This window comes from Nuphar pumila, chromosome 15, assembly GCF_984573655.1.
Source record: "Nuphar pumila chromosome 15, dmNupPumi1.hap1.1, whole genome shotgun sequence".
In the NCBI taxonomy this organism is placed as follows: Eukaryota; Viridiplantae; Streptophyta; class Magnoliopsida; order Nymphaeales; family Nymphaeaceae; genus Nuphar; species Nuphar pumila.
In genome coordinates, this window is record NC_143263.1 from 75,131,156 (window position 1) to 75,150,595 (window position 19,440).

The following is a 19,440-nucleotide window of genomic DNA, read 5'->3' on the forward strand; positions in this document are numbered from 1 at the left end:
TGATAATTTCTCTCTGCTTTTACTAACTTTTGAAAAGAAATTATCTCAAGTTACTTGATGAGGCGGCTTAACTAAAATAAAAAATACCCAGATGTTGATTAGGGTTTTAAATATTAAATACTCTTGTTCTCGTTAGTTAACTACCAATGAGTGCAAGAATCCCTTGGGAATGATGCGCAATTGCCACCACCGTGCTAAAAAAGAAAACACAAACAGACAAACAGAAGTCCAAGATTTATGTAAAAAAAATATAGGTGCTTGATTTCTAACGTGTTAAGTTGTCAATATGGACCAACGACGGGCGCGCCGCGTGGTTTGTAGGAGCTGTCAGGGGTCTCCTTGTGGTGGGTACCTTTCTCATAAATTCTTACAGTTTTGGTGCAGATGTCAGGGAGAAATTGCTGCTTGATATTTTGCTTTCATATTCAATTCAATCCACCAACTTCTATGTGAGGTTTACAGGGAGAGCTGACAGAAAACCAACATGACCCGTGAACTCATTTGGTTGACTCAATCTAACACAAACCTAAGTTGGTGTATATGGTCAAGTACACAAATTTTGATGATATTTTGAAGATACTGCCAAAAGAGAGAACAGAGAACAGAGAGAGAGAAAGACCCCTAGGGGTGTTGTAGTGGGGTGAGGCCTTGGCCCGCTAGACGGGCAGTCAAGATTCAATTTTCACGATCGTTCATGAAGAAGGAGGCCTGGGAATCCGTAACATGAAGTAGATGAACATAGTTTGTTTAGCTAAACTAGCATGGAAGGTAGCTTAACATCGAATATCTATACTTTGTATCGATTTGGGTCCCTCTTCATAACATAAGAGGGCCTTTGGGTTGGAAATTAAGGCAATAAACAGGGTGCAGCACGCATCATTGATTTGGTGAGATGGGAAATTTCAGAGGGAGAAAGGGTAGAGTTTCGGTTTGACCCATGGTCTTCTAAAGGTCCTCTCATCAATTTTTTTTCCGATAATACCAAATATAGTCATGTATCATGACCTAAGATTCACCAAAGTAGTAGATCGCCTTGACAGTAGCCAAACCATGAATTGTCACTATCTCCGGATTCTCAATACAATTAACGAGAAAATTAAAACTATCTGTCGCTAACATTCAAAATATTTACAAAATTAGCGACAAAAAAAATTCCGTCGCAAATCCATCGCTAATTAGTGACGGATTCGCAACGAAAAATTTTTGTCTCAAGATCCATCGCAACTTAGCGACGGATAAGCAAATTTTTTTTTTTGGCTCGAATCTGTCGCTAATTAGCGACGGATTTTGAGACAAAAAGTTTTTCTCGCTAATGCCGTAGCTAATTTTTTATTTAAACCAGTCAAACTAGGGTGAGAAATTCTCCCTCCCTCCCTCTCTCGTTACAGAGTGGGTGGCTTGGGATGTCAATGGTGGTGGTGGACCACTTCGATCGGCTTCCTGACTCCGTGCTGCTCCTTATCCTGAACAAGCTACGCAACTTCAAGGCCCTCGGCCGCTGCTCCGCCGTCTCTAGGCGCTTCGCCTCCCTCCTCCCCCAGGTCAACTCCGTCATCATCCGCATCGACTGCATCATCTCTGGCGATGACGACGACAACGACGACCCCTCCATTAGCGACGACGATGACAATGACGACCCCTCCGCCGGTGGCGGCACCAAGCCGGGCGGCGTCCTCACCCACCTCGCCAAGCTGCTCCTCAGCAACATGCTCGAGTCGGTGGTGAGCTCGGAGAGTGACGAGGAGGACTACATGCATGGCGGGACTGACCTAGCGTGTGGCTCGCTCGACGCTGGAGGATGACGAGAAGGACGTCGTGCAGAAGGTAAAACTCGTTGTTTTCGAATCTTTTCTAACTTTACCCCCTTGAGGATTATGTGATTGATACCTTTGTTTTCAGGATTCCGTGATTTGAGTTCCTGCGTTTTCAGAATTTTGATGCTGATTGGTTTTTGGGGGTTTGGAGAAGGTGGGGTCGCTGCAATCGACGCTCTACACATTGGGGAGCTGGTCTGGCCGGAGTCTGGACTCGAACGGCAGTCGAGAGAGCTCGAATGGGCTGTCTCAGGTGTCCTCCCGACTCGCCATCGATGCCGCTGAACCAGACTGACGACGCTTGGGAGTTGTTGTACGTCGCGACGGGGCAGGTGGTGAGGATGAAGATGAGCTAGGGAGCAAAGAATCTGGGAGTGGGACTCCTTGGTCCACCGAGAAAGCCGGTACCGGTGGCGGTGGGGAAGCCCGACGTCCAGTTGAAACCCGCTAACGATTCTGGGCTTCCTCTCCAGCGTTGCTGGAGTGACAACAGTAGGGACTTCTGCGCTCTTGCTGCACATGTAAGGACTAAAACCAATGATTCCCCTGTACTACTCTGATAGAAATTCCTTTTGGGTGTTTATTGCATAGTTATCGGAACCTTCTTGCTACATGTAGTAGCTCGCTTTGGAAGTGAGAAACTCCCCCTTCTCTGAAAGTAAGGGAAGCTTTGGCAAACCCGCTTCCCAAACACTTCAAGGATGCATACATTGGGTCTGACTCTGTATTTCATCTGTGCATTTGATTGTTTCCAACTTCTGGGGTAAGTCATTTTTCAAGGAATCATTTTCTGCCAAAACCAATTCAAATGTGTTTTTTTGTAAATATAGATTATTTGTATCTGATTTGAATATTTTCTGATTATCAATCTATTCAGTGTCAAGTCATTTCATTTCTTATGAATGTTATTCTTGTCTCAGAGCTTCACACGAAGGAAACATATCACAGACCTATAACCAGTGCACCTGGTTCATTACTGTTTGTCCAATGATCGGTGAAATGGTTAAAAAAAGGTGATTGAAATGGGAACTAGAAATAAATGCAATTAAAGTGGGAAAAGAAATCAATTAACTTGCATTGTAGATGAGAAGTAAATAAAATATTTCAAAGTAGTGCAGTATATATTGCATCTGATTGATAGACATATTTCTTTTTGTACATCTCTTGAGTATTATTCCGAAACTTGTATCTCAATGACCAACTACTTTGGCCTCACTATATAAAACATTGAATTTTATAGTGAACCCCAGTTCAGCTGCATCTGATTTGCATGTTGTTTCAGAATCACTGTTCTTATGCCATGTTTAGGAAGCACTAATACAACTAATTGCTTTCTTGGTGCAATCTGAGCTGCTGTTTAAGTACTATGTAGGCTCAATTACAGTTCTACAAGGATGAGAGTCGCGAGACTGTCTTTGATTATGTTAAGCACATAGTGGTGCTGTTTCTGCCAGTGAGGCCACATACATATGTATCATTTCTGTACAAAGTAATCCAAGGATGGGAAATGTGAAAGTCTTTTGTACCCACCAAGAGTTATGTCTATGGCTATCTATCTTCCTTTATATATCTATAAACATGATTTTAGGTCCAGATTGTCCTTTCATTCTGATCAGTTTTACAACTTATGTCCCTTGGATCAATGGAGGGCATTAATGTTATTGCTTTCTGATATTTTATTTTCACATTGTATGACCAGTCTGAGGGTTTAAACTGCAATTTGCAAACTATCGAATGTTTTAGCGAATTTAGAGACTGTTATCTCCAATCATTAAATAAAAATGAGAACTATGTGAAAAAAAATTCACAGGTGGAATTTTTCTTGTGCTTAATTTCGTTTTTGCTATATTTAACTTGTTTTCAATAATCTTGTTTTCTATAGTTCCACATATTCTGTGTGCCACTTTGTAGATATCTTCAAGGGGGGTCTATGTTGCCATGGGAGTGACATCTCATGGTCTTATACTTTCAACCTTTAGTTGAACATGAGATATCATTTATGCTCTGTTGATTGTTTTTCCTTCACTCCTTCCTCGATGTAGAAAGACCATCATCTTAGCATAATCATTCTAAATGCATAGAACTGCATAGCATTGCCGATATGTGTGGGAAGTTCTCAGTGATTAATATACATTGAAATTTTATGCTACATCCTGCTAGTGCATGCTTCTACCTTAGATGATACTAGTGCATGGGCTCTTTTTTCTGCTGAGTATTTCTGGTTTCTTGCTATTGCTTGCCTGCTAGAACACATTTTTTTCAGCTAGTGTTTTCCCATTTGATGATTATGTTTTGGCTATATGTTATAGTTTTTCTGATAGCACAAGTTTGACATCTATGCAGATCGATATCGGGCCTTGTTTTGCTCTTGAGTTTAACATAAAAGATATCCTCGTCAACTGTTGATGTTCACTAGTTCACTTCATACTTTTCTCAGGCTGACTTTTTCTTTTTCACTGTGTTGAGAGCTTTGTGAGTTATGATATTTTCCAAATACTCTGTCAATTATAGGTTTGAAGGCTTATTTGAGAATTGATGTTAACCCTTTGCTCAAAAAAGTGCTAGTGCTGTTGATAAGTTTCATAAAATGACCTCAACAAAGCCTTGCTGGCATTGATATTGCATCTTTTGTTCGTCTTATGAGCCATGCAGGTATGCTCCTCCCACCCCCGCAATGTTTCACTTGTTATTTCTATTTGGATATTTGAGCATCATATTCATTAGGTTTATATTGGTATTAATTCGATGTATGTGTTCTCTCTCTCTCTCTTCTTCCATTATTGATTTTTCAAGTGTTATGAAAGATCTCATTTGCCAGGCTCTTAACAAATATATTATATACAATGACGAACCATCTTTACTGATTTTGATATCTATGAACCTTGTCTACATTTGATTACCCCAAGAAAACACTACGAGAAAAGAATCATTAAGAAAATAAAAGAAAAAAAGTGACAAAAATCTTTTCAGTATGCATTTTCTCTTTTAATGTTGTAGCTTGGATCTCTTCTCAGTTGCAACTTAGGATCCGAGCTGGAATCCCTCACGAGGACCCACTCATTTTAACATAGGTCCAACTGATGAGTTGTGGAGTCTGATTCAGAGTTTTTTCCCTTGCAGTAAGGGCGGTCCGAGGGCTCCCCCCCCCGGCGCAGGTCCCGTTGCGCGTTCAGCGGACGGGGGTTCAGGGGGGGGGGCAAGAATTTTGCTTTTAGGCTTATGTTTGAGATCCGGTGTCTTATAGATCAGACCCAATTTTTTACTAGTAGCTTAGTTAAAACTGCATACAAAAACCCTAATTTTTGGTTAAATACGGACTTTGACCCTCATTTGACTAAAAAATTCAAGGTGTGTACACCTTGGCTTGAGGCACGCCTCGCCTAAAGGCGTATGAGGCGCACGCCTCGGGGCTCTTTTTTTTAATTTTTTTTTTAAAATTTTGTGATGGATTAGCGATGGATAATATACATCACTAATATCCGTCGCCAATTTAAATCAGTTGATATTTTGCGATGAAAATTAATCTGTCGCTAAATTAGCGATAGACATTAGTGACAGATACATATTTGCCGTTAAATTTTAGCGACAAATTAGCGATAGATTAAATTTCATCGCAAACCAAATCAGTTCGTATTTAGCAACAGAAATAATCCATCGCTAATTAGCGATGGATTGGCGACAGATAAATTCTGTCACATTTTAGCGACCAGGATTATGCGACGGACGCTTTCCGTCGCTAAACACATTAGCGACAGAGTTTGTGATGGATAGCATCCGTCACTAATACTCATTTTTCTTGTAGTGTATACCAGGAACGTTGGTTCCTTGATTTACCATATGAACACATTAGTAGCTCCAAACACGCGGGTTGTTTCTCAAAGGAAGGAGAGTTGGGAAAGAAAGAATATAGTGGATGGTCAGACATTCTCACATTAATAGATCCAGGTGCTAAAGTAAAGATGGGCAGCTGGCTGGCCCTAGGGATTAAAATTTTTAAATTTCTAGAAGGAAGAAGCTCTCTGACAAATATCGCGAGATTTATAAAAATCTCGTGATATAGCTTTTTATTGTAGTTAATTTGGTTTTGTTTGAAGCAATCATTTAATATGTCAAAGTTCCTACCCAGATTATATTGGAATCAATCTGCACATGATATATCTGAATCTAAGTCAAATCTAAAATAATTATGATCATGGGTCTCTTCATATCCAATTCAAAATCGGAAAAATAATTGTAAAATCCATAAATTTTTTATACTTTACAGGAAATAACAATAAATTGAGACTAAAATATTATTCAAAATTAAGCTATAAATTTATTTATAATTCAAGTATTAATGGGGATTCAAAATAAATTTCAAGTTGAGAATTTACCCTGAATAAAGGTTTTATTTTTAATCAAATTTAATCTATATTTAAGTTGAACTTAAATAAAAACTTAATTTGAGTTTTAATATTAGCCAAGATTCAAACTAAGTGTATATTTTAATTTGAAATCTTATTAAATTTTGATTTCAATTTCTTAAGTTTTATCAATTCGAATTTTGATTTGAAATTTCGAATTTGGATCAGATTTGGATTTGAATTCAGATTGAATAAATGTCTTGAACATTATATTTTTTGATGATATAATACATACTAAGTCATGAATATACATGCATTATCATGTGTGCTTGGATATCCTTTACAATACAAATATGTTTATGGTAAAAGATCTTGATTAATTGACTCAACACTCATCAAAGTGATTTTAGTTGTGTTGATTGAGGATTCTTTGGAGCGTGTCAAGATTCAGTATTATGATTGTGTGTGACTTTATGAAAAAATTATTCTCCCCAAAGGTAGGTCATTGTGTTCCAAATTCACCTAAGGTATAATAGTAGATGTGTATACCAGCCCATGAAGCATGTTTGTACCCAAAGATACAATGTTAAATTATCTCTGGTTACATGGTCTGCTAGTTCCATTAATTAAATTTAATTCCTCGTAAATTGAGGAGGTGAAACAACTGAGTATTATCGTTTCCACCAAAGTGGAACAATAATAGACCAATTATACTTATCTTATAAAAGGTAATTAATAAAGGGTATCAGTTTTTTACATTTTCAACATGAGTCTCATTTGAGCAATTATAAGGTCATTTTCTTTCGTTTCGTATTGTACTATGTTCTTTCATCATTGACAGTTCTAGTTACATCCCCTTGTTAGACGAATCCAATTACTCAGATTGAAAATAAATAGTATTATTCACTCTAGGTTACATGGACCTAAATTTGACTCTTAGGATTGAAAAACCTCCCACTCTTATAAAGCAGAGTACATCCGAACAAAAGACTATCTCTGAGAAGTGGGAGCACTCGAATAGACTTAGCATGTTGTTTTTACAATCTCGAGTAGCTAAAAACATTTGAGGCAACATCCTTCATTATAAGATAGTGAAGAAATTTTTGCAGATAATGCTTTCATAGGCGGAGAGGTATGAAAGGATTTGCATAAAAAAACTGGTAGAACCCACTTGTGTCCACACACCGCTTTCCTACCATGATAATTTGATGTTTGTTTCACTCATAATAGGAAAGGAAGTTAAAGAGATGCCAGCTCAGTACTTTTCCATGAAAATTACATGAAACAAAGAGGCCCTATTTATTTGAACTACTTTAGGATGTAATGAACGAAATTTATAAGGAATTAAAGTGAGTGCACCAGAATTAATTTGTTGATGATTGACAATAGTAAGATAATTTAATGGCAAAGTTCCAACATCACTAAAAGCTTTCACCATTTCTTCTATCTATTTGAACTAGAATGACTGTATAAAGACATCAACATTTATTGGCAGCCTTCTCGAGGTAGCAAACACTAGCATTTTTCTCCTTTCTTTGTAGGAAATTTTGCTTTTGTGGATACTGTATTAATGACCTTTAACTAAACCATGTATTTATTCACGTCCATCTGTACATGAGTAGCATCAAACAGACTGCAACTTCAATTTTACTTTCAATGGAATACGTGCAGGATGGTTGTTTTTGTCAATCCAAGCAATTATTGAACTTTCTACCAAGACTAGCTGATAATTTAACAAGCAAAAAGTTAGCAGCTTTTTCTTTCATTAAATTGACATGATTTCTTCGTACTGTCAATTGTGATATTGAAAGCTTGAAAATGAAGAAATCGAAAAACATACGTCTGCCAGAAACTTTTGAAATTTTCAGTCTCAGGACAAACATATCACTACAAGAAAAACCTTAATTAGCGACGAACATTTGTGACAGACAAAATTCGTTGCAAAGTGCCGACAAATTAGCGAGTGAATGATAGTCGTCGCTAAAATATCATTTATTTGCGATTGTAGTGACGAAAAATATTATGTCGATAATCCGTCGCCATATTCGTTGTAGCTTAGCGATGGATCAACGACAGAACTATTTCGTCGTTGAGTCTTCTCCAAATAGCGACATAATTTGGCCATCGATAATTTCCCCGTAAATCCCTAATTTTTTCTCCTTTCTTTCTCTTTTCTGTTTCGTCTCCACCGCATTTTCCCAGCCCGCCTCCCGTCGGTCCCCCACCCTCCTCCCGTCGGCCCATGAATTACCTCCTGTTGCCCCCGGCCTGCCGCCTGTCGGCCCCCAGCCCGCTGCCTGATCATGCATATATTTTAGGGATATTTCATATAAAAATATGCATGATTTCATGAGAAAATGATTTAAAAACCCAATTTTATGTTAGTTTCGAGTAAATGTGCTAAAATAATATAAGAATAGAAAATGCATGAAAATTAGTTTTATTTTACATTTTAATGCATATTTTAGTGTTTGACATAATTGTAGTAGTTTAGTTTTTGAAAATCATAAAAAAATTAGAGTTAAAATAGACTTAGTTTTGTATTTTCTAAAACGTAGTCATTTTGAGTTGTTTTGTAAATAACTTTTTGAAGAGAGGTTTTTGAAATGCAATTTTTAAAAGAAGAGGGACTTATGGAGAAAATTTCAAATCTTTAAATATGATACGTAGAGGGAAGAGAGGCTTGTCTTCTCTCTTATGCCTTTGCCCTCTTTCCTAACCCTTCCCCTTCACCTTGTTTCTTTCCTCCTTCTTCTCCTTCTCCCTTGATCTCTCTTCTTCCTCAATCCGGTGGAGGCAATCAGCTACGGTAATGGCATATAGGAGGATTCCACTTCTCTTCTAACCCTTCCAGTTCGGTAAGTTCTTCTTCTTCTTCTTCTTCTTCTTCTTTTGTTTGATTAGTCTGAATTCTTGTAACAGTAGATATAATGTTTGTTTTCAATTCTATCGTACATTTTAAATTCATCATACCTAGTATTAGCCTCTGAATTTTATGCATTGTGCTTTATTAGATTTCTTTTGTGTATTATTTCTATTTTGTTTTTGTTTTTTGTTTTTTTTTCTGATTGTTGTTTGTTTGTTGTTTTTGTGAAATAAAAAAAAATTGGTTCACTTTGATCTTCAATCTGATATGCTTTTGCTTCTATCAGTACGATTTTGTTAACTAAGCCAAAGTAATTAAGCATAATTCATCAGATCTGTGTGCATCCGATTGGATTTCAATTGTTTTTTTTTATAAATTTGATCTGAAATCCATTATTCTTTGATTTTAAAATCTGTCACTTGATTCCAAAACATTTCTATAAATATTTGATCAATCATCTGGATTGATAATTTTTTCTTAGGAGACAGATTTGTGATTTGTTACTTTGATCTGAATGTTTAAATGGATAATCCGATCTGAATGTCATTTTAAGCTGATTTGAGGTTGCCGATACTCTGATTTGAAATTCCGGTTCACCGTGACCTGAATCTGTCACCGAATTTAATACATTTTAGCAAGTTTCGGTGCATCCAGATCATCTTGATCTGGATCGATTTATTTGTCCTATTTTTGGTTCATCTGAATTTAGATCATCTGGATCATCTGCAAGACACAGGAAATTACAACAATAGAAGTAATGTTCACCGGAATGACAAATCCAGATCATCTTGAACTTTGATTTGCCGTAATATCTATCCGGCAGAGTCATTCCGGTGGATTTCAAGTTGATACTCTGAGAAATTCACATTCCGGTAACATAAATGATGCTGTGTTCCTTTCTGGTGGATGCATTTTCTTCCGGTGCATCCAGATCATCTTGATCTGGATCGATTCTGTTGAGTGGAATTCCATTGAATCAATGATGTTGATATTTCCCATTCACGATTAGAATCGTGAATAGTTACATTCTTCCGGTGACTACTGTTTACTACATCCTCCGGTGAACATTATTTCTGTTGGAAATAACTGTGAATGTTTTTTTTAATTTTTGATCGGATGTCTAAATCCCATATGAAAGGGGAAATTACTGATTTTTGAATCAATGACTACTATTTTCCAAAGCTGATTGAATTTGATTTCTGATTTTATCAAATATTTGAACTTTGAACCAAGTTAGGTCTATCAGAATTATGTAATGTTTTGATTTGATTAAAGATCTGATTTGTGATTAGTTGACTTGGATAATATTTGATGGATCACCTATTGACTAAGCTTTTCGGTTACTGATGCTACTAATCGCTGTCACTGTTCAATGATCATCGTTGATGCTTGAATTTTTGGTGACCATTGGTCACATGATCTCAGGATTTTAGGGTGGATGCATGGATTGCTTTTATGTTTACATTCTGGACTCGGTTTAAATACTATCGGATTTTAGTGCACTATCCGAATTCTGATAATTGGGTGTTAGTTTCGTGTACTGCTTGTGTTTCTTTTGACTTGTGCAGGATAGCACAGGAGTGGAGCTGAAGAGATTACGTGACACGATGAAGCATACGAGTAGAAGATTTTTGCTTTTATTTTTAGAATTAGGAATTAAATTGGGTTTGTAAATATTGCACTTTACGACTCTGCGAAGGGTATTCATTTGTTGTAATAGTTAGTTGTTTTTACTTTTCTTGAACATTTTTACATTTCAATAATTCAGGCAATAAAGATTAGTTTAGATTTGTGTGCTTTAATACGAAATATTCATGTTCCCTGAGTTCGACCTGGTCTCATCCACTAGTGAGAACCAGTTTTTATTATTTGATGTCTGGTTTTCACATGTTTTTCATATAAAAATCTTTTCAAAATTACAACGATTTAAAAGAAGACATCACTGCCTGTCGCCCTCCGGCCCGCCTACTGTTGCCCACCGGCCTGCCTCCTGTCGCCCCCTCGGCCCGCCTGCTTTCGCCCCCCCAGCCCGCCTCCTGTCGCCCTCCAACCTGCCACCCGTCGCCCCCCTTCCCGCCGCCTGTCGACCCCCGGCTCACATACGGTCGCCCCCGGCCCGCCTTCTATCGCCCCTCCCCCCGGCCAACCTTCTGTCGGCCCCGGCCTGCCTCCTATCGCCCCACAACTCGGCTCCTATCACCCCACAGCCCCCCACCTGTCGCACCCCCTGTCCGCCTCCTGTTGCCCCTCCCCCGACCTGCCTACTGTCGGCCCTTGGGCCGCCTCCTGTCGCTCCCCCCCCCGGGCCGCCGCCTGTTGCCCCCCAGCCCGCCGCTCGCAGCCCCCCGGCCAGCCTACTGTCGCCCCCCCCGCCCCGCCTCCTGTTGCCCCTCGGCCAGCCGACAGTCTAACCCCCGGCCCGCCTCCTGTCGCCCCCCTGCCCGGCAACATCATCGCTGACCCTCCTACCTAACGCATTGTTACCCCTTCATGCTCCAGCAACCTTCCCGAGCCCCTTCCGCCGCACACCCGACCTAGGCCGACACCCCCGTCTGGACATCCTCTTTTCCCCCTTTTTTCGCTCATGTTCCGAACATCCATGATGCTTTTATCCTGTCTCTGACGACCTCACAGGTAACCCCCCGACTTGCCTCCCTGTATTGTACTGTATATTTATACTTTGCAGATATGTTGTTGAGCCCAAGACGCGCGATGCTTAGTGCTAAGCATCGCATGTGGCTAAAAATGCAATGCAAAAAGAAATAAGAAAAAAAATGCAAAGGCATAAGCAATTCAAATCGGGTAAATACCCATGGTGAGTAAGTGATACAAGCACATCACATGTTATTTAATTTATTTGATGCAACACTTTTCTGTTTACACACACACTTAGTTGTGGATATCTAGGACTGTTTTGATGGAGTTTGGAGATCATGCTGAGCATGAACTTAATGTATGAGAATAGAAGTGTTTTTATTTTTGGAGTACGGATTCCATGCTCAGCATGGTAGTAGTTAGCGGGATATTAGAGTGTGTTTGCTGCAGGTACATGTTTGATATATGCTTGCATGAAGTTATTTTCTATTTGATTATGCCTTCCATATGTTTTTGTATCATAAATTTTTTGTTCAAATGAATGCATCATTTTATGTAATGTGATTTTAAATTTCTAAATATCCTCTTGATGTGTATAAAAGAGAATCTATGTATCATCATAGCATTAATTTATGTGGTGATGCCACAAGAATTTTTTGTTCAAATGAATGTGTCATTTTATATTTACATGTGCCAACTTTCTGAAAGTATGTGTAGGCTTCCCATCGCTTTGCGAGTGCAAACGAGGAGAACGACGAGAGGGTAGTGTGGCAGAAGGTGGCTACCAATCGATTTGCCGACATGCTGCATAATATGAAGACTGCAGCAAAAAAAGCATCTAGTGGGATAAATGATCCACTGCAGTGGAAGGGCCATGGGCCTTCTACTGTCAGGAGAGATTATTGGGAGGGCATGTGTGACAAGTGGGTGTGATCATCGCAAATGTTTTTCTCTCATTCCTCTTTTCCTTTCTCTTCGCCTTTCTAACGTCTATTCCCTTTTTGAAGGGAAAATGAAAGATAAAAAAGAAGAGAGAATGAGAAAAGGAAGAAGAGAGAGGAACTCTTTTGTAAAGTCTCACTTGACCTTAATTTTGAAAATATTTAGGAAAATAACTCGCCTCCATTTTTGAAATATTTGCGGAAAAATTGGGAGACGAGATTCACTCGTCGGTACGAGGTTCGACCGTTCGTGTCGCCTTTACCAGGGGTAATCAAACTAAGGGTCGAATTTATGCCTCTTTGCTTTGCTAAAAGATTATCTAAGAATTTATCCTAAATCTAAATTCACAAAGAATCATGCTTGTGCAATGCAAGGATGTATGCTCTTTTGAAAAGAATGATTTTGGAAATCTGAGATTTTCCAAGCGAAAATATGATGATAGACTGGAGATATGATTTCTGAATAGTTGAATCTAACATAGAACTTGAGATTGATCAGGAAAAGATATTTTGAAGTTCTAAGTCTTTGAAATAATCAGAGTTTGGGAAGGATAAATCTTGATCTTTAAAAGAATGATTTAAAGTTGAGATAAAAGGAAAAAAAAGGAAGTTTCAAAGTCAGAAATGGATTTTGGATTTGAATTTTTGAACCTGAATTTAGGAGAGGAAATAAAATTTGAAATGGAATTGAATTCTAGATTCGAAGTTTGAAATTAGGATGGATATTGAATTTGAGAAATCCAAATGGAATTTGAAGATAAGATTGGGTTTAATAAGGCCAGATGTGTTTTGAAAATGGAATTGGTTTTGAAATCTAGAAATCAAGATAGAATTTGAATCCAGAGTCTGACTGGTAAACAAAATTTGGATCCGAAGTCTGAGATCCAAGATAGAGTTGGATCCGAAATTTGGAATCCTAAATGGAATTTGGATCCGAAGACTGAGATCCAAAATGAAGTTGAATTCTGGATCCTAAATGGAATTGGATCTGAAATCTGGAATCCAAAAATGGAGTTGGATCCGAAGTATGGAATCCAAGATGAGATTGTTTTTTGAAGATCCTAATCTAATATGGAATTGGGTTCTAAATTTGGAACTAAAGGAGGAGTTTGGATCTTTTGAAGATCCAAAAATGAGAATTTAGAAGATGGATCTGGGTTTTGAAAACCCAGATTAAATTTAAAAAGAATCGAATGTTGAGATTCAGAATCAATCTAAAACTTTGATTTTTGAATTTGAAGATAAGGAACAAACTTGATTTTGAATTTGAAATCAGAAGATGAATACAAAATTTGAAAGTTTTAAATTTGAACTTTGAAATTGATTGATTTGAACTTAAATATGAATTTAAAAAAAAAATGAATTTGGGATTTCAAAGTTGATTTGAACTTTGAAATTGGATTTGAATTGGAAATTGAAGTTTTGAATACAAAATGAATTTTGAAATTTCAAAGTCAATTTGGATTTTGAAATCGAATTTTGAGTCTTGAAAATGAGATAGAATTTGAATCTGAATCTATAAATAATGATTGATTTAAAGACGATATTCAAGAACCACTTGGAGTTTTGAAAGGGAATTTTGAAAATATGATGCAATTCTATCCTATATGATGAATGAATCTAAAAGAATGTAAAATTGGATTTTAAAAATCATATTTCATTCTTTAAACGAATGCAAATAAGATTGAAGATATAATATATCCCTGACTATGGTCATTGAATATATCATATAACAATCATATTTGAATTCAAGTGAAGAATAAAATATATTTTGGTGCTTTTATAGAGTTTAAAATGAAATTAACTCTCAATATATCTTGACTATGGCCATTGATATATGTTTTGAGCCAATTTTAAATTAAACTCTAATAAAAGAAGAAAATATTTGAAAATATGATGATTTTTGAAGAGGATTCAGTGTGGATCCAGTGTTATTCTATAAAAGATGAAAATCCTAAGTTTTGTTTACATCCTCACTATGGCCATTGATGTAAATCATCAACTTAGGATTAATCACCTTTTACAAAATGGTGCACGTGCCATTCATGTTCCCATTTTGTGAATTTTCAGAAATAAAGGAAAATGACGGAACAAATGATATTTACATGCTCATCCATTCTAATTTAAAAATTTCTCATTTATAATCTAGCTATTACAATGAAAATTGACATGATAAAATCCTAATCTAATAGAGAAATCAACATTTTCCAGAGATTCCTGCAAAACCCTTGGTTAGTATGAAAGTAGAAGAGAATTGTACATATCACATTGACTTCAAAATACAGATGGTGAGATGCTCATGTGCCACGATATTTATGATCCAAGGTGTGAGAAGTGATATATACATATATACACACATATGTATACATGCAAACCTATATATATATATATATATATATATATATATATATATCACATATGACATATATGCAACATAGATGGATGGGAGTGATGCTGATGGTATACAACAATGTCATGGGGTATGGGATATATATAGGTAGTTGTAGCAGGAAGTGAATAAAGAAACAAAAGTGTTGTGATTAGATGTAATGAAGGTAGTGAAAATGGTGGCATGTACTGCTAAGTGAGCAAGTGTCGAGACAGATGTTACATAGCAGAAATAATGAACGACACCTACACCATGTTGGGGTGAAGAGATGAAGGTAGTGAAAAGGGGCTTTACCTGGCATCCAGACAGCAGATCGAAAAGGATTTACAATAGCAATACCACTAGATTTCCTTTTCTGCAGCAGCAAGGGGTTTTGCAGTGTGCAAATCGATTTCTCTCTATCTCCCCTTTCTTTTTTCTTTTTTTTTTTTGTTTTACTAACAACATCTATCTAATATGCAGATGTGTATCTTACAGGAAGGCTGTGGTTTTTGAAAGACATTTTCCCATGGTTTACTCTGGTAGCCATATAAACAGTTAGGTAAGATCAGTGCTCGTAGGAGCTCGAGCCTGAGAGAGAGCCCTTCTCTCATTTTCTGCAATCTATCCACAAAAGACTGCAGCTACATGCATGCCAAACTCCCTTTGTTAACCCTGGGAGATAGAGAGACCATAGGTGGGGGTATTGAGTATACTTGGAAATACCAAGGTGTGGGTCCAGGTGAAACATGTGAATGTTATAACAGTGTGGGGGAATAAAGGGTATGAAGTGGATACTGTAATGAAGTGGATTTGTGAAGGAAATGTATGCAAGTGAAGGTATGCAGTGGATGTTGTGCACATGAGTATGGATAGGACAATACATTACTGTGGATATCATGGTGGGTTGGAATTTTACAAGAGAGCAGAAACTGTGCTTCAATGTCTAACAAACTGTTCTTGGATACCACATCCAATCAGTCCAGCAGTTAGATCAATAACCGTCAATTTAGCACAACAGAACAAGAAAAGTAATGATTAAATCAATCTATTTAAGTTTAATCTCAACCCATTATGATAATCATGATCGTGAAAAACATAATTAAAGTTGTTCATTTCTAGATATTCAGGCTTGGAACTCGAGTATACTGTAACAAAAAGAATAGCTAATCAATATAGGCATTGATATCCATATTTCAATGAGAATACAAGGAGCATTTATCCCTTCCCTTTTTGCGATCCTATTCTGCAAAATTGAGTAAAACTATGTTAGATCAATGTTCAACAGAGAATTCAAGTTTTAGAACTTCACCCAGCCGAAGCATCTCAAATCACTAAATTAAGTATAGTCATAGACATCTAAACAAAATCATTAAGTCTAATTGATTAAGATAAAATAGAACTTGGTCTTTGCTTTCAGCAAACCAAGCCTAACTCCACTTCTAATCTAGGGCAATTGTTATGTTACAATATACACAGGGGGGGTGGTAGATTTGCAGGGGAAACTGAGCACCATAAATAGTGTCACCCAGCTTATATGCATTGAAGCTTGAGTTCAGAGAAAAAAAAAAAACTGAATTTCTGCTGAAGATAATCTTCCAAACTAAGGGTATCCCAATCATTTTACCAAGAGAGAATACATGCTGAAAGTGTTGTTTGTGGAAGTGGCAACAACAGGTGTGGAAGGCAACATGGCTGATGGTGTGTTAACGTTGTAAGTGACTTCATTAGCATGATGGTGAAAACAGATAATGCTTAATACAAATGCTACAGATGCCTGGAATACATGGATGCGAAGGTGCAAGGGCTTTGGGCAGTGCATAGTGAATGAGGTGTAGTGAAAGTATTGCTGCAAGGTATGCAACAGGAAAATGTTGACGTGTAGGTGATATATTCCAGTGGAGCCGTATTGAATCAACATAGGGGCTGTGAAGAAGGTAGAAGTCACGGCCCATAGTGGGTTGTGGCTGGTCATGAAGCAAATGAGTGTGGGACAAACGAGAGTGTTGCTAGGCACGACACTACAATAGTGGTAAGTGGTTTTTGGGCCATGCAATGATTGTTGTGCAAGTTGCAAGATTTATCAATGGTATCATGGCTGTATGTGGTAAGTGTAAAATGGCAAGAGGTGAACAATGCCTCTTGTAGGAACAGGGGTGCATACACGTGAATGCCATGAGGGATATCAACAAGTGGGTGTGTTGTAGCCGTGCTAATGGATTGATGGGAAGTTGAATAAGGCATTGGTAAATGGAAACATTGTGAGCTACAACAGCTATTAGGCTGTTGTGCTCAGGTGTGCACGTAAATACTATTGATGGTGAGGCTGTGATGGGCTCAATTATACAGGATGTAAATGTTTAATGTAAAGGGGATGAGTGCGAAGGCAACCCAAAATGGGAAAGCATGAATAGGAACTCAAAGTATAATGGGAAATTCAAATAATCAAAGGCTTGCAAAAAGAACAAGAATGTTGTCAAAGGAAATGGAGGTGAATGGGAAATGAAATTTAGGTAGTGAATGTGAAACTGAACTTAACTGGAGTAATGTGATGTAGGAAATGGGTTATGAAATTACAATGAAACGAGATACCAAAAATAAGATTATTTCATGGTTTAAACAGACCTCCCCGATTGAGGTAGCCTCACAAATATGATTAACAGGAACATCAACTAGTGTAAATCAAGATGTTCTGCTGCATCTAATATATGTGACATGCATTTGAGATAATCTAAGCAAGAAACAATGATGTATGATATTAACAATACAACAAACGAAAAGGGGCGAATCAGATTATACAAAGAAAGCTACGAGCCCACTTAATGTAATGGAAAACAATGGTAGCAGAGAAATTGAAGTAAAAATGCATAAAAATCAGCTAATAGAACTAACTAATAGGAACAAATGATTATACATTTTCACAGTGAGCAGGGGATTGCTACTGGAATATGAGTGATCATATATTCAGTAGGAAGAAAACATGAACTAACCAGTTTCTCCAAGCAGCTAGACGATGAAACCCCATGACATGACCCAATCGAGTCCTCTTGTCAATATGCCAACAATTTGATCTTGCAATGGATGGCTTTTTCTGATTGTTGGGATGGAGCAAATGGCTAAGCATTGTGGTACATCATTGATGCCAGTGATTTATCGCCATCAGGGCAATCAATTAAAATAGTAATGTAACAGGACCCACGACTATTTGAAAAAAAGAAAAAAAACTTGAGAGGTAGACGAACATTGTATTGCAGCCAATGACAACACAGTAACAAGCCATTCGCCGGGAATTTTTAACCGAGATATAGCTCAGACGATTTTTGTACTCAAAATACATAGATATCAGAGAGAAACATAGCCAAAAGAGATAGCAAATACACAGGGCAAGCAAGATCAGTATGACAAAATGGACTGTAAAGAGATATTAAATCTAAACGACATGAATTGAGATGTATACTTGCCTAAACTAAGGAAACTTAGTGAAATAAATTATAAAACTATAAGTAAATGTTGGGATCTCTCATCCCATTGATATTGTGTATCTGTAAATCGGTTTTTGTTAATGAGCAAGCCGATATTACAGAGACGCTTCAGTGAAAATAATTAAAATCAAGGGAAGAAAACAAAGAAAAACCGGGAAAGTGCAGTTAAGGAAAAGAAAAATGAAGAATTAAGAGAAGTACGATAAGGAAATGTAAAAGAAATAAGAAAATCAGGGAATTAAAATGAAGGGAAGAAAAAGGGAAACAGAAATCAAACGGGAGGAGGAGAAGGTGAATAGGTGACTTACCGCCGTTCTGCAGAGTTTTAGAAGGGGGAGGGGAGATCTTCCTGTAGCAACTCCAAAAAGGACGTATTCGTTTGGAGTTCTTCGGTTGTGCAGGAACTCTGAAGGAGAGAGGAGAGATTTCTCGTTATGGTGTTGCAGACTCAATCAAGTCTTTTTGCTCTCCTATTGCTGCAGGAAGGGTCGGTTTCCTTCAGACATGGGGAGGTGAAGGCGGATCTGCTGTCAGGCCCCCTTCAAAACTGAAATGAAGAAGAAAGGGGATTTGAGAAGAGAAGAACGATGGAGAGGTGAAAACAGGTGAAGGTGAAGGTGAAGGAGGAAGAGAGGTTTGTTAAATAGGAAAGGAGGAGATCTAGAATCATCCATTGAGAGGGAAAGGTTGTTGGAGATCGACGGGAGAGGTAGAAGAAGGTGTGATGGTTGCATGATGGGTGGTTCGGAGGGCGATGGAGGAAGCTTCGTGAAGGAAGGCCGAGAGTGTGCGAAAGAGAGAGGGTTTCGAGAGAGACATCGTCTCTCTTGAAAAACACGATTTATGGTTTTCTTTTCTTCTTTTTTTTTTCCTTTTTTCAAACACACCCTTCTATTTTATCGAATTTTCCAAAAACGAGGTTCTTTCAAAGGGATGATTTTTCAAAAGGGTGGTTTTTAAGAGCTTTATTTTTTTGTAATTTCTTTTTTATTTTCCTATTTTTTTGTTCTTTTCTTGAAATTTTCTACATT